This window comes from Schistocerca piceifrons, chromosome 9 (assembly GCF_021461385.2).
Source record: "Schistocerca piceifrons isolate TAMUIC-IGC-003096 chromosome 9, iqSchPice1.1, whole genome shotgun sequence".
NCBI classification, from domain to species: domain Eukaryota; kingdom Metazoa; phylum Arthropoda; class Insecta; order Orthoptera; family Acrididae; genus Schistocerca; species Schistocerca piceifrons.
In genome coordinates this window covers 104271611-104291716 of record NC_060146.1, presented here as the reverse complement: position 1 = coordinate 104291716, position 20106 = coordinate 104271611, and the positions used below count along the sequence as shown (strand labels likewise).

General features: G+C 44.6%; 1 pseudogene; it reads right to left on the bottom strand.

Moving 5' to 3' along the window:
* Window positions 1-19596: 19596 nt before the first annotated feature.
* Window positions 19597-19714, bottom strand: LOC124717650 (annotated as a pseudogene).
* Window positions 19715-20106: the final 392 nt, after the last annotated feature.

Genomic DNA, 20106 nt, shown 5'->3' with positions numbered 1-20106 from the left:
ACCAGAAGATGACACCCTCGAAAATAATCAACTTTGGATTCTACACATTTTTTCGTGTGAAGCTTATTTTCCGAGTTATTCTGGTTGGTCAACATAAAATTTACACCCTGTATATTAGAGATACCCGTATCAAAACAGTTAGTTCCTTAAGTTAGCCTTCATACGTAGACTTCAATTTGATACCTAGAAGAAGACATGCACGGTTTTATAGTTTCTGGTAACAATATTTTCGTGCGGGTAAATGATCTGGTGGCAGTCTTACAAGGAGAACGCCAGGAACTCGAGTGTCCCTAATCTACTCCAGTTGCATAGGTGGGGAAAGGGGACCTACCCTAACCACGTGCCATTTCTGACGGATCGCCACACCATTGAGATATGAGGGCTAGACTAGAAGGCAGAATGAAAAATTCATACACGGCAGAGATTCCGTTCCCGTGACCTTTCGGTTGCCAGACACGTCATTCGCTGCTACTGACGGAGTCTCACGTAGATCATGATTATTCGCCGCTCTCTGGAGTTGAGGCGGCTGATCGCTTTATTGCTTTTCCAGCCAGGTGCCGCCCCTGTGTAGATGACCAGCTCCTATGTACACTGCTGGCCACCGTAAATGCAACACCAAGAAAGACAAGAGGTAGCACAACAAAATTTATTTTGTAGATAACATGTTGACCAAGTATCAAATGATTACGTTTACAGACGTCTGTGACATGTGGTTCCTGCCAGAATCAGCAGCCAGAGTAGCCGCCATTGTTGGAGATCACCGCTGCCACACGTCTCGGCATTGAGTCAAAGAGACGTTGGATGTGTTCCTGGGGTACAGCAGCCCAACCAGCTTCCACACGTTGCCAAAGATCATCTGGTGTGGCAGCTGGGGATGTAATCTGGGTCACTCGTTGAGCAACCATGGACCACATGTTTTCTATCGGCGAAAGATCCGGAGAGCGAGCCGGCCAGGGAAGCACTTCAATCTGGTTATTGACGAAGAACCTTTGGACAATGCGTGCCACGTGTGGTCGCGCATTATCCTGTTGAAATATGGCTGTGGCCGAGCCCTGAAGGTAAGGAAGGACAACTGGCTCCAGCACCTCGGATATAAAGCGCCGGCTATTTAAAGTACCGGCAATGCGTACTAGAGGCGTGCGAGAGTAATTTCCAATACCGCCCCATACCATAATACCCGGTGCAAGACCAGTGTGGCGGTGCATAATGCAGCTGTCCAGCATCCTCTCTCCACGGTGTCTCCACACTCGAATCCGACCATCGTGGTGCTGCAGACAGAAGCGTGCCTCGTCAGTAAAGACAACGTCATTCCATTCTGCCGTCCACATCCGTCCGTCATCACACCATTGGCGACGGAGACGTCTGTGGTTCTGCGTCAATGGTAGACGAAGCAATGGACGTCTTGCGGACAGACCACTCTGCTGTAAACGGCGTCGAATGGTACGCGCAGACACAGGATAATGCCTTACAGACGCAATGTGCTGTGCTATGGTTCGGGATGTCACTGAGCGATCCGTCACTGCCATGCGCACAATTTGCCTATCAACACGTGCAGTGGTACACCGAGGTGAATGCGATCGGCCACGTCGGTCCGTCGTACCCTCCTGCATCCAACGGTCACATATCCGCATTACAGTTGTTTGGTTTCGTCCAACACGACTAGCGATTTCTCTGTATGATAATCCACAATCTCGGTAAGCCACTATCCTTCCTCTGTCGAACTCGGATACTTGATCAAACGATGTTCGCTGTTGTCTACGAGGCATAACTCATCGTCTTGTGAAACAACCACAAGGTAAACACACGTGGCGAACGTACACTCGTCGAAATCGCCAAGCCTTAAATGGCGCTATGAGGTGGCGCCACAGGCGCGCGTGATGTGCGTCCGCGCTGAAATTTCAATCAGTTGCATATCTCATCGCTGCAAACCCATGGTGTAAATTTCACTAGATTCGGATGCTTCCTTCAGGGTGTTGCATTTACGGTGGCCAGCAGTGTAGATGACCATTGCGACGAAATGTCACTGCAAACGCCAATTACATAAGGAACACATAACAATAGATATATGACACACTTATATGAAGTTAGCGGTAATAAGAATAATACACACCAACCTTATTCGTGAATCTGTCTATCTATTAGTAGAAATACGGAAAGTCGTGGTTAGGTCCTACGGGACCAAACTACTGCGGTCATCAGTCCCTAGGCTTAAAAACTACTTAAAATAACATAGACTAACTTACGCTAAGGCCAACACACACACCCATGCCCGAGGGAACACTCGAGTCTCCGACGGGGAGAATCGCGCCAACCGTGGCAAGACGCCCCAGACCGCGCGGCTATCACGCGCGGCATCTATTAGTGACAACCGTATAAAAAATACAGTGAACCGCCAAAGAAATTGGTACAGCCATGCGTATTCAAATATAGAGATATGCATACAGGCAGAATACGGCGCTGCGGTCGGCAACGCCTTCATAAGACAAGTGTCTGACGCAGTTGTTAAATCGGTTACTGCTGCTACAATGGCAGGTTATCAAGATTTAAGAGAATTTGAACGTACAGGCGGCGCACGAGCGACGGGACACAGCATCTCCTAGCAAGATGAAACAAGAATTTTCCCATACGAGCATTTCACGAGTGTACCTTGTGTTGTGGACTGGCAAGACAGCCAATCCACTAGGACGTGAGGCCGAAGGGCACGCGTTTAAGCTCACGCAGGCTGGCGTGAGGTCTGGGACAGGACACGGAAATGAACTAGCAAAAAAGGTACGTAGCTTCTGGAATACTTAACTTTAATCCATAATTGGTGAACATCGGTCTGACGGTACGTGCATCACAAGATAAATAGCAAATGATAATGGCGCCTTGCTAGGTCGTAGCAAATGACGTAGCTGAAAGCTATCGTCTCGGCAAATGAGAGCGTAATTTGTCAGTGAACCATCGCTAACAAAGTCGGCTGTACAACAGGGGCGAGTTCTAGGAAGTCTCTCTAGACCTGCCGTGTGGCGGCGCTCGGTCTGCAATCACTGATAGTGGCGACACGCGGGTCCGACGTATACTAAGGACCGCGGCCGATTTAAAGGCTACCACCTAGCAAGTGTGGTGTCTGGCGGTGACACCACACCTTGAATATCAGGAATCCGGTAAAACAGCAAATCTCCGGCACCGCAACGACCGGAAAAAGATCCTGCAAGAGCGGGACCAACGACGACTAAAGAAAAACTTCCAACGTGACAGAAGTGCAACGCTTCCGCAAATTCCTGCAGATTTCAATGCTGGGCCATAAACAAGCGTCAGCGTGCGAACCATTCAACGAAACATCATCGATACTTTCGGAGCCGAAAGCCCACTCGTGTACTCTTCATGACTGCGCGACAAAAAGCTTTACGCCTCGCCTGGGCCCACGGGCATCAACATTGGACTGTTGATGACTCGAAACATGTTGCCTGGTCGGACGAGATTCATTTCATATTTTATCGAGCGGATGGACGTGTACGGGTATAGAGACAACATCATGAATCCATTGACCCTCATGTGAGCAGAAGATTGTTCAAGGTGGTGGAGGCTCTGGAATGGTGTGGGGCGTGTGCAATTGGAGTGATATGGGACCCCTGATAAGTCTAGATGCGACCCTGACAAGTGACAAGTACGTAAGCATCCTGTTCAAATGGCTCTGAGCACTATGGGACATAACTTCTGAGGTCATCAGTCCCCTAGAACTACTTAAACCTATCTAACCTAAGGACATCACACACATCCATGCCCGAGGCAGGATTCGAACCTGCGACCGCAGCGGTCGCGCGGTTCCAGACTGTAGCGCCTAGAACCGCTCGGCTACTCCGGCTGGCTAAGCATCCTATCTGATCATGTCCATTGTGTATTCCGGCGAATTTGGGCAATTTCAGTAGGACAATGCAACACTCTACACGTCCAGAAACGTTAAACACTTTGGCTGGCCACCAAACTCCCCAGACCTGAACATTATTGAGCATATCTGGGATGCCTTGCAACGTGCTATTGAAAAGAAATCTCCACCCGTCGTACTCTTATAGAGTTATGGACAGTCCTACAGAATTCATGGTGTCAATTCCCTCCAGCACTACTTCAGACATTAGTCGAGTCCATGCCACGTCGTGTTGCGGCACTTCTGACTACTCGTGGGGATCCTACACGTTATTGGGTAGTTGTACCAGTTTCTTTGGTTCCTCAGCTTACCTGCAGCAGTTCCTGAGATTATCCTGAACCTGCAGACAGAAACTGCAAGGAGTGACTTACTTATACGGGGTGAACCAGAACTTCACCGACAGATTTTCAGAAGTGCGATTATGGATCAAACAATAAAAAAAGTCTCGTAATCATTGGTTCTGAAATGCATGCCTTAAAAGCTATGACTTCGCCTCTGTAGCCAACGCGGATGAGTCCATCCGGAGGACACGGATTCGATTCCCGGTACTGCCATGGATTTTTCCTTTCCGGGAGGACAGGAACAGGCTATAGTCAGCCTCGTGAGGCAATCGTGAAAGTATCATGCAAAAACTGGAACTCGTGTTTATAAGTTTTAGGTTGGTATCTAGGAAATGCGCAAAACTTATTTTGGCATCGAAAGATGTAAATATGAGTGCAGAGCAACAGCACAATGTGACAGTTTGATTCTGAATGGAAATTATGGATCTCACGCTACACGATGCGAAAGTCAGACTAGGAGGTACATCAAACTACTGGCCTGCGAGAAAGTAATCAGTTTTCAATTAATTTACATCCGCCATCTGACTACAAAACAAATGGCTCAGATTGAATTTTGACCCTGAATATTGCTAATCTTTGTCTGTAGCTTTGCAAACAATCACTGTACCAGAACTGATATTGTAATTTCACAGCAAACGAATATAAAAATTAATGCACCTGAACTTCAGTTAAAATCTATATGAAAACTCACAAGATAGCACTTAACTGAAATCTTCTACTGGTATTAGGCCTCTGAACTGATATGATATTAGTTTCACAAAATACAGACAATCGCTGTATCTTACAGTGGACATGAACTTTCATGGTAATTAAATTTATTGGCCTAACTATACACGCGGAACGCTTCTCTGCTCTGCAACCTGTCACTATTAGGAATAGTGATCTGACTGCGCAGAATCAAATTTCATTTGCCGTACTTGCGATGTGCAATGCAAGACGGTTTCTTACCAATTTTCACTAAAATGCTTCTCAGTAAACAACGCGCGATGTGCAATGCGATTATACAAACACAGTTATGAAAGTAAATGAAAATGGGGAACTAATTTTTAGAGGACTTGTACGTGTATAAATGTTAAAAATCGATTTTTTAATTTTTGTCTTAGAAGATTCTCTGTAGTTTTCTGAGACAGAAAAAGTTTACCTCCAGGAAAATGAAACAGAGAAAGTACCCAAATTAGGTGAATTTAAAAGTGGTTGCACGCACCACGACGTTCCCATGGCACACAGTCAGCTCTGTTAAAAATAAAGTTTTGCTCTCAATGTTTCGTTTTTATGACTTTTTAGTCCCTTAAGTTGGTTAACAAGCGAAAGCTTTGCAGTTTCTTAGTTTTTGTTTACACAGTGAGTTTAGTCATTGTTTGTGTTGTTTTGGAGCGAAGATTTTGTTTACATCGAATTAATTGTTCTCGTGAGTTTCTTATTTGTGCATGAGTTTCTTATCCCAGTTGAAAGCAGTCGGAAGACTTAAGACGTTCGAGTTAAATAACGTACATTTTATCGAAACCGGTTCAACAAACAGGTTAACTCTGCTAATACTGAAATACAACATGATACCACACTTGAATCAGCTTCTACTATTCCAAGTTCTTCGACACTAAAACTGAAATGCTTAGACAATGGGTTGACAGTATTAATGCTGATAACATAGAGACGCCAGCTATTGATTCAGGTTGTGTTATTGTTGAACTCTCTTGCAGTGTAAGGACTGTGGCAATAGTGGTGTGAAGGTAGGTGAAGAGATACGTTCTAGAAGAGGTTGTGCATTAAAATTAAGACTTGTTTTTAACTTTTGTGATTGAAGCGAATGTGGTTATACGTGTAGTGTAACGAAACAGAATGTGTGTAACACAAATATTAAACTTGCTTATGCTATGATATGTATAGGCCAAGGGTACAGAAGTGCACAATTTTCTGTGCTCTTATGGACTTCTCTCCCCCTACAAGGTTTGACAGGTAAAATAAAATATCCTACAGATTTTAGAAGAGGTAGCAAATTATAGTATGAAAAATACTGTTCAGGAAAGTGTAGACATGAATGACGTCAATAAATGTATGTATGCAACGTAGAGGTCATAGTTCTCTAAATGGTGTAGTGACAGCTACCTCCTTGGACAATGGTAAAGTCACTGATGTGGAATGTATTACCAAGTACTGTCTTGGCTGTACTAGTGGAACTGAAAAACATAAATGTTTGATTAATTTTAGTGGTTATAGTGGAGAGATGGAATCTGAAGGTGTTGTGAAGAAATTTCACTGGTCAATGGAGAAATACAGTGGGATGTATGCATCTTACCTAGGAGATGGAGTCTCAAAGCCGTACAAAACGGTTTGTGAATTCAAACCTTATCCTGACACAAAAACTGAAAAAATGGAATGTGTTGGACGTGTCCATAAAACGATATGTACGAGTACAAGATTCAGGAACTTGAAGAGGGCTTTCAAGGGAAAGAAATCTGCTGATGAAGAAATAGACAGGTTGCAATATTATTATGGTCATGTCATAAGACAAAATAAATTTTTTTTGTACCACAGCTTATGACAGAACCAACTTTTCAGTAGTCTGCTTTAAAGATAATAGTGTAAAGAACTTACAGAAAAAAATAAACCTTCTCCTTCGTTTGTATTTTGAGTAATGTGTACCCATGATGTACATAAATAATTACCATGGTTTATTTCACTTTCAACAAAAAAATACAATTAAAAAAGTGTGAGAGCTAAAGCTGTGGTTCATACATAAGATGTTCCCAAATATAGTAAGCATTATTGGGCTTACAAATCTTATTCTTTGAGATACACTGTTTAGAAAACTGACAATTTTTTCGATCCCCTTAACGATTCATAAATGAGAACACGACTTCAGCTTTAACTATGCTTCATTAATCCACGATCGCAATACACCTTTTCATAAAGTTCTCACACCTAGGTAAGTTAGCAAACTATTTCTTAATAACTTTCTCGTGTATAATTGCCTTCCTTGACGCTCATTTAGTTTATAAGAAACTATACAGTTACAAATATACGTATAAAAAAAGGTATATTACCTTCTTCTACTGGTATAGTCTCATTAAAAACTTTCCTTAAAACATAATCTTACAAAATCCCTTTCTAAAGAGTGCTGTCTGCACTATACGGCAGGTCAGCGTCCATCCTCTTCAAACTAAGTATATAGTCAGACTGTCCATCACACACTACCGCTCTCTGCCGTACACTGACTAACATCTCTGGTCACAAACACAGACTCACAAAGAATATGACTATATCGATAGTACTGAGGTTGAGTACATTTATCAAACTCGCAATCTCATTCACAATTACGGCCAAAACTTCTTGAAAATCGTCTGGCAAGTTGGACAGTCCCCTTTCTAACTGAGGAGCTACATGAGCGACTAGTGGCGGTTCAAAAAATAGCTCTGAGCACTATGAGACTTAACATCTATGGTCATCAGTCCCCTAGAACTTAGAACTACTTAAACCTAACTAACCTAAGGACATCACACAACACCCAGTCATCACGAGGCAGAGAAAGTGGCGGTTCAAAAGCGTCACGAAAACGGCCAACAGCTGGGAGAGCAGTGTGCTTCCCACACGCTCCCCCAAACCGCATCTAGTGATGGCACTGGTGGAGGATGAGATGGCGGTCTGTCGGTACGGATTGGTCCAAAAAAATGGTTCAAATGGCTCTGAGCACCATGCGACTTAACTTATGAGGTCATCAGTCGCCTAGAATTTAGAACTAATTAAACCTAACTAACCTAAGGACATCACACACATCCATGCCCGAGGCAGGATTCGAACCTGCGACCGTAGCGGTCGCTCGGTTCCAGACTCTAGCGCCTAGAACCGCACGGCCAATCGAGCCGGCACGGATTGGTCCGCCAGCGCCTGTCGACGGAATTTATCTTCTGCTGCAAGCTGCTCGCTTTCCGTATTTTCGGAGGAGGTAGTATGAACTAAACCACGGGTTCCCAACAAAATTTTCTCGAGGACCCGCTCATCGCGCATGATTGGTACCTTGTCATATCACAGTATCAAGTACCTAAAAAAGCAAAATTAGAGTCTTTTTATACATTTTCTATTTTTGGTACTTAGAAAAAACATTGACATATTCATTATTGAAAAAATATTAAGCTTAAATTTTTTTGTGTGCCCCGACCGGGACTCGAACCCGGGATCTCCTGCTTACATGGCAGACGCTCTATTCCTCTGAGTCACCGAGGACACAGAGGATAGGGCGACTGCAGGGATTTATCTCTGGTACGCCTCCCGCGAAACCCACAGTCTCAACGTATTGTACCGCACTACATTCGTAGTGCCCCCGCCCATTACACTCGTTACTCGCGGCGCGTTGCCGATTCACCTAAGAGTTCGGGCACTGTTTGTGCATTCGCACAGAAGAAGAAGATGGTCAAGTGGCCGGTGAGCCTTAACTATATACATACTAAGATCGGACATGTCCGAAAGAACAGATACCATCTTAGTATATATGAACTGAAAATTACAGGAAAAACTTAAAACTGAGTGTACTGGTCTTTCAAGTGTACTACACTTGAGATTGCATTGAGTAGACATATGAGACAATTAAGGAAACATTAATTTCATACAAGGTGTGCTAGTTTCAGTTGGCTCTAGGAAGACGTTAGACGCAGAAGTCAACGTTCGCTAAACCTCTTCTCATGCAGGAAGCGGCCAAAACAAAAAAATATATTTAAGATATTTTTATTGTAGTAGCATCTTACGGGCCCCTCTGGCATAGCTCGCTGACCCCTTGGGGTCCGCGGACCACTTGTTGCGAACCACTGGACTAAACCAAGAAAATGTCCTGTAAGCATGGGCTCCGAAATTCATCCCTTAATAGCTATGAGCACTTGTCTCACACCAGCGCGGATGGATAAATGCTCGTAGCTTTTAAGAAATGCATTTTAGAGTCCATGTTTACCGGATATTTTTCCTGGTTTGGTCGGTTTTACCACCTCTGAACGTTTGTGTATGGAGTTCTGCGTGTGTTTGTGTGTGTGTGTGTGTGTGTGTGTGTGTGGTGATACAGGTGGTAAAATCAGACGCATTTCCAACCGTCAGTGTGCTTGTGTACGTGGTCTCTGCATCTCGTGAATGTCGAGGTAATTCCAGCAGAAGGAGACACAGTTCGCAGTTGTCACAAGGGCCGCCGCGGCCACACGAGGAACTTTGCGGCCAATTTCGGGGGTTCCCCTCTGTGTCAGACGTCCCTGCTTCTGCTGCTGTGGTTTACTGTCGCAGACGTGCTGCACGGCCGCGCCGTCCAGACAAAGTTGGCAGTACTGTGGTGTCTCATTTCAGTTCGATGCAGTTGGTGACTGTGTATGCGCGGAGCATGACGGGAACACTGATTTCAGGAAAAGTCAGCGCTGTGAGTTGCAATTCGTTCTCATATGGTTCATAATAGCCATATTAAACACGATACCAGACCCCCAATATGCAGGATTAACGACGCACTTAAACCATACCTGTGATGAAAGCGAAGCGACAGGTTAGCGTTCCGCGAACAATATGTTAATTTCGCACTGAACTCAAAACTGCAAAAGAATGTTGAAAGCATCACTTGAAACGACAAATTACTGTTGTTGTTGTCGTCTTCAGTCCGAAGACTGATTTACTACAGCTCTCCCCAAGCTACCCTATCCTGTGCAAGCCCTGTCATTTCTGTACAACTAAAGGAACCTACATCATGGGCGTACCCAGCGAGGGGCAGGGGGGGGGGGGCAGCTGCCCCCCCCCCCCTCTAGAGGATATTCGCAGTTTTTCACTAGTTTACTGTTTTATTTAATAAGAAATGCTGTAAGTTTTCTCGGATTGTACAAGTGCATTCTTGTATTTAAAATGTTTATTAAAAGCAGTTTTTCACTGGTTTACTGTTTCATTTAATAAGAAGTGCTGTATGTTGTCTCGAGTGCTTGTTTCCTGAGACTAGTATGACCTGCCCCCCCCCCCCCCCCTTCCCTAGTTCAGGTCCTGGGTACGCCCTTGACCTACATCCTTTTGAATCAGCTTACTGTACTCCTCTCTTGCTTTCCCTCTACTGTTCATCTCCCCCCCTCCCCCCCCCCCCACACACACACACACACACTTCCTTCCAATACTAAACTGGTGATCCCTCGATGTCTCAGAGTGTGTCCTACCAACTGATCACTACTTCAGCTCACGTCGTGTCACAAATTTCTTGTCTCCCCGATTGTATTCAGTACCACCCCATTAGCTACGTGATCTACCCATCTAATCTTCACCGTTCTTCCGTAACATCGCATTACAAAAGGTTCTCTTCTCTTCTTGTCTAAACTGTTTATCATCCGCTTTTCATTTCCATACATGGCTATACTCCAGACAAATGCTTTCAGAAAAGACCTCCTAAAACTTCAGTCCATATTCAGCTTTAACAAATTTCTCTTCTTGAGAAACGTTTTTCTTCCCATTGCCAGCCTACATTTTATATCGTCTCTACTTTTGCCATTGTGAGTTACGAGTATTTTGCTGCCGAAATAGCAAACCTCGTCTGCCACACTGAGTGTCTCGTTTCCTAATCTGATTCCTTCGGTGTCATCTGATTTAATTCATGTACATTCCCCTATCCTCGTTTTACTTTTGTTGATGTTCGTCTTATATCCTCCTTTCAAGACATTCTCCATTCCATTCATCTGCTTTTCCTAGTCCTTCGCTGTCTCTTACAGAATTATAATTTCATCGGCAAATCTCAAAGTTCTTATTCTCCCTGAACATTAATTCCTATTTCAAACTTTTCGTTTGCTCTTTTTCGTTACGGCTTTCTCAGTGTACAGACTGAACGACAACGGGGATAGGCTACAACCCTGCTTCAGTCCCTTTTCAACCATTGCTTCCCTCTCATGCGTCTATGATCTTATTAACTGCCGTCCGGTTTCTGAACAAGTTGTAAATAGCCTGCAAATAGTCCCTGCTACATTCAGAACTTCAAAGAGATACTCCAGTCTGCAGTGTCAAAAGCTTTGTGTAACTCTACAAAATGCTATAAACGTAGGTTTGCCTGTCCTTAAACCTATGTTCTAAGATAAGTCGTAGGGTTAGTATCAACCTCACACGTTCCTACATTTCTCCAGAATCTAAACTGGTCTTTCCCGAGGTCGGTTTCGATCAGTATTTACATTCTTCGCGTTAGTATTTTTCAATCACAGCTTGTTAGGCTGACAGCGCCTTCTTTCTTTCCAATTCCAATTATTATATTCTTCTTGAAATCTGAGGGTATTTCACTTTTCCCGTACATGTTGTACACCATATGGATGAGAACTGCGATGGCTGGCTCTCCAAAGACTATTAGCAATTCTGACGGAATGTCGTCTACTGTCGGGGTCTTGTTTCGATTTAGGTCTTACACTGCTCCATCAAACTTTTCTCGTGGTATCATATCTCTCATCTCATCTTGAACTACGTCCTCTTTCACTTCCGTAATATTGCTTCCAATTTCATTTTCCTTGTGTAGACCCTCCATATACTCCTTCCGAATTTCAAATTTCCCTTCTTTGCTCAGGACAGATTTTCCACCTGAGCTCTTGATATTTATAAAGCTGAAAAAATGTTCCGTCATGGCAGGCTGGCACAGCAACCTGTTTAAAAGAGTTTCAAAACAGAAACAGACTCGGTTGCAAAATTACTTAATGCAGCTGGTTCTCTTTTCTCCAAAGGCCTATTTAATTTTCCTTTAGGCGGTATCTATCTTTTCCGTAGCGACATTCCTGCATAGCCATTCTGCACTTCCTAGCAATCTCATTTCTTAGAAGTTTGTATTCCCTTTCGTCTGCTTCATCTGCTGAATTCTGATTTTTTCTCGTTTCATCAGCTAAATTGAGCATCTCTTGTGTTGTCCATAGATTTCTACTAGGGCTTGCCTGTTTGTCTATTTCATCCACTGGTGCCTTCACAAACTCATCTCTCAAAGCTACCCATTCGACTTCTAATGCATTTCTTTCCACTGTTCTAGTGAAACGTTGCCTAATACTCCCTCTGAAACCCTCAACAATGGTTCTTTCAGCTTATCCAGGTCCTATCTTCTTAATTTCTTTCCTTTTTACGATTGCTTTAGTTTTAATCCACCGTTCATAGCCAATAAATTGTCCGCCCCCGGTAGCTGAGTAGTCGCCGGCACGGTAGCTCAGCGTGTTCGGTCAGAGGGTTAGCTGCCCTCTGTAACAAAGAAACTGAGTAAAGGAATCAATAATTAACGTGAACGGATGTCTTGTGACGTCCGCCCAGACCAAACACAACGAACAACGCCGAACAAAATGAGGAAAAAAAAAGTGGTCAGCGGGACAGAATGTCAATCCTAAGGGGCCGGGTTAGATTCTCCGCTCAGGGACGGGGTGTTGTGTTGTCCTAATCATCATCATTTCATCCCCATAAAACTCGAGACGCCAAAGTGGCGTCAAATCGAAAGACTTGCACCCAGCGAACGGTCTACCCGACGGGAGGCCCTAGTCACACGGCGTTTACATTTTTTTACCAATAAATTGAGGTCAGAGTCCACATCTGGTCCTGAAATGTCTTACAATTTAAAACCTGGTTCCAAAATCTCGGCCCTACCATTATAAGACCTATCTGAAACCTTCCGCTGTCCCCAGGTCTCTTCCACGTATACAGCCTTCTTTCATGATTCTTAAACCAAGTGTTGGCTATGATTACATTGCGCTCTGTGCAAAATTCTACCAGGTGGCTTCCTCTTACATTCCCTCCCCCGACATCATATTCACTTAATATATTTCTTTCTCTTCCTTCTCCTACTATCGAATACGAAGTCCCCCTTTCAAAATTAAATTTCCTTCTCCTTTAACTATCTAAATAATTTATCTTATCTCATTATACATTGTTTCATTCTCTTCATCATCTACGGAGCTAGTTGGCATGTAAACTTGTACTACTATGGCAGGCGTGGGCTTCGTGTCTTTCTTGGCTACGATGATTCTTTCACTATGCTGTTCACAGTAGCTTACCCGCATTCCTGGTTTGTTATTCATTATTAAACTTAATCCTGCATTACCGCTACGTGATTTTCTATTTTTCCTGTATTCGTCTGACCAGAAGTCCTGTTCCTCCTGCCACCGAACTTCACTAATTCCCGTTATATCTAACTTCAACTTATTCATTTCCGTTTTAAATTCCCTAATCTAGCTGTCCGATTAAGGGACCTAACATTCCAAGCCCTGATCCGTAGAATACCAGTTTTGTTTCTCCTGATGACCACATCCTTCTGAGGAGTCCCAGTTCAGAGAACCGAATGACCAACTATTTTACCTCTGGAATGTTCTACCCACCACCATTTAACCATAAGGTAGAGCTGCATACCCTCTGAAAAAATTAGGGCTGTAATTTTCCCCCCGTTTTCAGCCGTTTTCAGTATCAGCGCAGCAACGCCGTTTCGGTAGATATTACAAGGCCAGATCAGTCAATCATCCAGACTGATGCCCCTGTAACTACTGAAAAGGCTGCTGCCCCTCTTCATAAACCACACGTTTGTCTGGCCTCTCAACAGATACTTTCCATTCATCTACATCTACGTGATTCCTCTGCTATTCACAATAAAGTTCATGGCAGAGGGTTCAATGGACCACCTTCAAGCTGTCTCTCTACCGTTTCATTCGCGAAAAGCGCGCGGGAAAAACCAGCACTTAAATTTTTCTGTGTGAGCCCTGATTTCTCTTACTTTATCGCGATGATCATTTGCCCCTATGTAGGTGGGTGCCAACGGAATGTTTTCGAAATCGGAGGAGAAAACGAGCTGCCCTTCTTTGAACTTTTTCGATGTCATCCGTCAGTCCAACCTGATGCGGATCCCAAACCGCTCAGCTATACTCCAGAATAGAGCGGACAAGCGTGGTGTAAGCAGACTCTTTAGTAGACCTGTTGCACCTTCTAAGTGTTCTGCCAATGGATCGCAGTCTTTTGTTTGCTCTGTCCACAACATTATCTATGCCATCGTTCCAATTTAGGTTATTTGTAATAGTAATCCGTAAGTGTCTGGTTGAATTTGCAGCCTTCAGATTTGTGTGACTTACCGAGTAATCGAAATTTAGCGGATTTCTTTTAGTACTCTTGCCAATAACTTCAGATTTTTCTTTATTAGGGTCAATTGCCACTTTTCGCACCGTTCAGATATCTTATCTAAATCATTTTGCAATTCGTTTTGGTCATCTGATGACTTTCCAGCTCCACTGTGATTGCATCTACGGTACAGTTATCTGCTTCGCTGAGGCAAGCCATCCCACCGGTGGCAAAGTCCAAGGTTATGTTTTTAAATTTGACGCTTTACGAGTATGCCCTCACTATCGAAATGATTGTGTCTGTTGCTTATAATTGGGCACATTCCTGTTCGTACCTCCACCTTCCATGGTGGATATTCGGAGCTATGACATAAGTGTGTCTACATGGTGTCGATGTATCGAGAGATAAAGTGGTTGGAATATGGAAACACCAAAAACACTTCACATTACCGTGCATAATATGATGTAGGAAAACCGTTGGCATTCAAAACACCTTCCAGTAGTCTCGGAATTGATAAAAGCAGATCCCCTACGCTTTCCAAGGGAATATTATAACATTCTTCCTGAAAAATAGTGGCTTATTCAGGTAGCGACGATGGGGGTGGAAAGCGATCTTGCACCTTTTTCTCCAAAGTAGACGACAAAGCCCCAATAATATTGAGATATTGTGACTGTAGTGGGCAGGGGGGATGCGACAAAAAATTCTCGTACTCTCAAAACCAGTTGTGGACGATGAGAGCTGTCTGGACAGCGGGAATACCGTCTTCGAAAGCAGCTTCACCACTGGAGAACAAATATTGTACCAGGGGACGTACCTGATCAGCGAAAATGGTCACATAATCTTGGGCAGTAATGGGACTTTGCAAAGTAACCATGTGACCAATGGAATACTACGATATGGCTGCCTCGAACATCACCGAAACTCTTCCGCATTTTACTCCTGCGACGTAAACTCTGCCAGAAGCTGTTAACAGTGTGAAACGAGACTCATGCAACCATATGACTTTCTTTCATTGCTCGTTAGCTCAGGTTTCATACCTTCGGCACCACGATTTCATGTCACTGGCATTTTCATCACTGATTAGTGATTCTGGAATTTCAGCCTGCGCTGCTCTGCTTCTGGAGAATCCTTCTACATCTACATCTACGTGATTCCTCTGCTATTCACGACAAAGTGCCTGACAGAGGGTTCAATGAACCACCCTCATGCTGTCTCTCTACCGTTCCACTCTCGAACGGCACGCGGGAAAAACGAGCACGAAAATTTTTCCGTGCGAGCCCTGATTTCTCTTATTTTATCGTGATGATCATTTCTCCCTATGTAGGTTGGTGCCAACAGAATGTTTTCGCAATCGGAGGAGAAAACTGATGATTGAAATTTCATGAGAAGATTCCGTCGCAACGACAAACGCATTTGTTTTGATGGTTGCCACTACAATTCACGTATCATGTCTGTGACACTATCTACCCTATTTCGCGATAATACAAAACGAGCTGCCCTTCTTTGTACTTTTTCGATGTCATCCGTCAGTCCCATCTGCTGCGTATACCACACCGCACCGCACTACTCCAGAATAGGGTGGACAAGCGTGGTGCAAGCAGTCTCTTTAGTGTACCTGTTGCACCTTCTAAGTGTTCTGCCAATGGATCGCAGTCTTTGGTTTGCTCTACCTACAATATTATCTATGTGATCTTTCCAATTTAGCTTATTTGTAATTGTAATCCCTAAGTATTTAGTTGAATTTACAACCTTCAGATTTGTGTGACTTATCGTGTAGTCGAAATTTAGCTGATTTCTTTTACTACTCACGTGGATAACTTCGCACTTTTCTTTATTAGGGTCAATTGCCACTTTTCGCACCATGCAGATATCTTATCTAAATCATTTTGCAAGTCGTTTTGATCTTCTGGTGACTTTAGAAGACGGTAAATGACAGCATCATTCACAAACAATGTAAGACGGCTACTCAGATTGTCTCCTATGTCGTTAATATAGATCAGGAACATTAGAGGGCCTATAACACTTCCTTGGGGAACGCCGGATATTACTTCTGTTTTACTCGATGACTTTCCGTCTATTATTACGAACCTTGACCATTCTGACAGGAAATCACGAATCCAGTCGCACAACTGAGGCGATACTCCGTAGGCACGCAGTTTGATTAGAAGACGCTTGTGAGGAACGGTGTCGAAAGCCTTCTGTAAATCTAAAAATATGGAGTCAATTTGACATCCCCTGTCGATAGCACTTATTACTTCATGAGTACAAAGAGCTAGTTGTGTTTCACAAGAACGATATTTTCTGAATCCGTGTTGACTATATGTCAATAAATCGTTTTCTTCGAGGTACTTCGTAATGTTCGAATACAGTATATGTTATAAAACCCTACTGAAAATCGACGTTAGTGATATAGGCCTGTAATTCAGCGGATCACTCTTACTTCCCTTTTTGGGTATTGGTGTAACTTGAGCAATTTTCCAGTCTTTAGGTACGTATCTTTCTGTGAGCGAGTGGTTGCATATAATTGCTAAATATGGAGCTATTTTATCAGCATACTCTGAGAGGAACCTGATTTGTATACAATCTGGACCGGAGACCTTGCCTTTATTAAGTGATTTAAGTTGCTTTGTTACACCGATGATATCTACTTCTATGTTTCTCGTCTTGACAGTACTTCGTACTGCTTTGATGCCGACAGGGTTCTCGAGTGCGTCATTCAGTTCTGCAGCGTCTTTTATAACTGCCGTCCTCTTATCTTTAGTCACAGTCGTCTTCAGTGACCGTTTGTCACGGTCATTCAACAAGCACTTTCGACCGTGTTGTGACTTAGCGGATGATGTATTTCCTCGCCTCCCGTATGCGGTGTTAAGCTTCGATAACGTGTTCCTTGAACCATCGAACATTTCGACTCCCTTAGTTCCGGAAGCACCCTTCATAAGAGCGCCCACGATTTGCCCACTTTCGACTTAATACACTCACAACTACACTCATGCTCATAACTTAAGGATAATGATGATCATGGTGAAACAACGCTCCGGTGGGCGGTTTGCGAGTTCAAATCACCTCGGGGTATGACCATGCGGTGCATTTGACCCGCGGTCGTCGCACGGTGGCGCTGGCAGCAGTCCACATACGCAGAGGTGTGTTGCTGCATGTCAGAGTACGGTGCAGCGAGTAAATGTGCATACGTTTTCAGACGTGCTAATGGTGACTGTGTGTTGAAAATGGGGTAGAATACTAGGGCGACTGGACGCTGATCAAGCACAGCAGCTCGTAGCACGGGCCCTCCGCGTGCCACAAAGTGTGATCTCAAGATTATGGCTACGACTCCAGCAGACAGGAAACGTGTCCAGGCGCTACAGTACGGGGCGTCCGCAGTGTTCAAAAAAATGGTTCAAATTGCTCTGAGCACTATGGGACTTAACAGCTATGGTCATCAGTCCCTTAGAACTTAGAACTACTTAAACCTAACTAACCTAAGGACATCACACACATCCATGCCCGAGGCAGCATTCGAACCTGCGACCGTAGCACGTCCACAGTGTACAACACCACAAGAAGGCCGATATGCCGGCCGAAGTGGCCCGCGGTTCTGGCGCTGCAGTCTGGAACCGCGAGACCGCTACGGCCGCAGGTTCGAATCCTGCCTCGGGCATGGATGTTTGTGATGTCCTTAGGTTAGTTAGGTTTAACTAGTTCTAAGTTCTAGGGGACTAATGACCTCAGCAGTTGAGTCCCATAGTGCTCAGAGCCATTTGAACCAAGGCCGATATCTCACCATCAGTGCCTGCAGAGGGTCACAGAGTACTGCAGGTAGCCTTCCTCGGGACCTTACTGCAGCCACTGGAACAGTTGTCTCCATTCTACAGACGACTGAACACACATGGTTTATTCACCAGGAGACCTGCAAGGTGCATTCCACTTACCCCTGGTCGCAGGAGAGCCCGTAAAGCCTGGTGTCAAGAAGACAGTACATGGTCATTGGAACAGTGGTCCCAGGTTATGTTCACGGACGAGTCCAGGTATAATCTGAATAGCGATTTTCGCCGGGTTTTCATCTGCCGTGGACCAGGAACTAGATACCAACGCCTTAATGTCCTTGAAAGGAACCTGTATGGAGGTCATGATTTGATGATGTGGGGTGGGATTATGACTGGTGCACTTACACACCTGCATGTCTTTGACAGAGGAACTGTAACAGGTCGGATGTATCGAGACGTAATTTTGCACCAATATGTCCGCCTTTTCAGGGGTGCAGTGGGTCCCACCTTCCTCCTGATGGATGATAACGCACAGCCCCACTGAGCTGCCATCGTGGAGGAGTACCTTGAAATAGAAGATATCAGCCGAATGGAGTGACTTACCTTTTCTCCAGACGTAAACCCCATCGAGCACGTCTAGGATGCTCTCGGTCGACGTATCGCTGCACGTCATCAAACCCCTTGGACACTTCAGGAGCTCCGACAGGCGCTGGTGCAAGAATGGGACGCCATACCTCAGCAGCTGCTCGACCACCTGATCCAGAGTATGCCAACCCGTTGTGTGCCCTGTATATATGTGAATGGTGATCATATCCCATATTGATGTCGGGGTTAATACACAGGAAACAGTGGCGTTTTGTAGCACATGTGTTTCGGGACGGTTTTCTCAACTTATCACCAATACTGTGGACTTACTGATCTGTGTCGTGTGTGTCTCCCATGTGTCTCTGCTGTTACCGCTTTTTGTGTAGTGCCACGTTGTGTGGCATCACATTCTGCAATTATTCTTAATTTATGAGCACGGGGGGGGGGGGGGGGGGGGTCATCATTCTTCTGACTGGTTTCATGCGACACGAATTCCTCTCCTGTGCCAACCCTTCATCTCAGAGTAGCACTTGCAATCTATTTGCTCAGTTATTTGCTGGATGTATTCCAATCTCTGTCCTCCTCTCCAGTTTTTGCCCTCTACAACTCCCTCTAGTACCATGGAAGTCATTCCCTGACGTCTTAACAGACGTTCTATAAATCCTGAACCATCTCCTTGTCAGTGTTTTCCACATATATCTTTCCTCTGCGATTCTGCACAAAGCCTCCTCATTCCTTACCTTATCTAAAACTAAACTCCTCCCGAACAAGCCACGAAGGTCCAACGCAACCGACCGGCCGCCGTGTCATCCTCAACCCATAGGCGTCACTGGATGCGGATGTGTAGGGGCATGTGGTCAGCACACCGCTCTCCCGGCCGTATGTCAGTTTACGAGGCCGGAGCCGCTACTTCTCAATCAAGTAGCTCCTCAGTTCGCTTCACAAGGGCTGAGTGCGCCCCGCTTGCCAACAGCGCTCGGCAGACCCGATGGTCACCCATCCAAGTGCTAGCCCAGCCCGACAGCGCTTAACTTCGGTGATCTGACGGGAACCGGTGTAACCACTGCGGCAAGGATGTTGGCCCTTACATTATCACTCCACCTAATTTTCGACAATCGTCTGTACCACCCACATCTCAAATGCTTCGATTATCTTCTGTTCCGGTTTTCCAACAGTCCATGTTTCACTCTCATACAATGCCGTGCTCCAAACGCATATTCTCAGAAATTTCTTCCTCAAATTAAGGCCTATGATTGATACTAGTAGACTTCTCTTGGCCAGGAATGCCTTTTTTATCAGTGCTAATCTACTTTTGATGTCCTCCTTGCTCCGTCCGTCATTGGTTATTTTGCTGCCTACGTAAAAGAATTCCTTAACTTCCACTACTTCCTGACCGTCAATCCTGATGTTAAGTTTCTTGCCGTTCTCATTTCTGCTACTTCTCCTTACGTTCGCCTTTATTCGATTTACTCTC